This window comes from Poecilia latipinna, unplaced genomic scaffold (assembly GCF_001443285.1).
Source record: "Poecilia latipinna isolate Pla-1442-1.1 unplaced genomic scaffold, P_latipinna-1.0 Scaffold1179, whole genome shotgun sequence".
Lineage (NCBI taxonomy): Eukaryota > Metazoa > Chordata > Actinopteri > Cyprinodontiformes > Poeciliidae > Poecilia > Poecilia latipinna.
In genome coordinates this window covers 97,486-98,055 of record NW_015113795.1, presented here as the reverse complement: position 1 = coordinate 98,055, position 570 = coordinate 97,486, and the positions used below count along the sequence as shown (strand labels likewise).

Sequence of the window (570 nt, the reverse complement as noted above, 5' to 3'; positions counted from 1 at the left end):
ACCTCTTGTGGGTAGTGTGAGGCCTGGCTCCCACCAGAGGTGTCAGCCTAATATGATGGATTTTGATGAAATGCCTCCCACAAGGTTTTAGGTACTGTAGCTGTCAAGGGTCACACTATGGATGTCCATCTAAATAATCTACTGCCTCCTTTCTTTAATTATTTTACATTTTGTTTGCAGAACTTAAATTTATGTTTATGTTTAAATTTATGCTTTGCAACAAACACGATTCAATGACTTGTCACCAATGATGCCATTAACATTTCTGTGATTTATCGAAGACCGAAAATGGGACAGGAGCTTGGCTGGTGTTTGGGATGGTCGGTTCACCCAGGGGCAGGTCTGGGCGTTAACATAAGAATCCTGGGTCTGACAGGGTATCAATACAAAGCAATTTATGGAACTCCATGAAGAATCGACCTTCTTGATAACAGGCAATTTCTCTGCTCTGCTGGTTACCATTGCCTGCCGTAGACCGAATGAGAGCTGAGAGAGGTACTGTTGAGAAAAAATGATTATTTTTAGTGTTTAATACAGTTTAATCTTTTTGAACAAATCTTTAAAACTTGA

At 40.0% G+C, this 570-nt stretch overlaps 1 long non-coding RNA gene across 1 annotated transcript in view; it reads right to left on the bottom strand.

Annotated features, from left to right (window-relative positions):
* Nucleotides 1–283: 283 nt before the first annotated feature.
* Nucleotides 284–570, bottom strand: part of LOC106960372 (uncharacterized) — a 6,113-nt gene continuing 5,826 nt past the window's right edge. The window contains exon 3 of the long non-coding RNA XR_001427546.1: nucleotides 284–498. This is a non-coding gene — a long non-coding RNA (uncharacterized LOC106960372). The remainder of the gene's footprint in view (nucleotides 499–570) is intronic.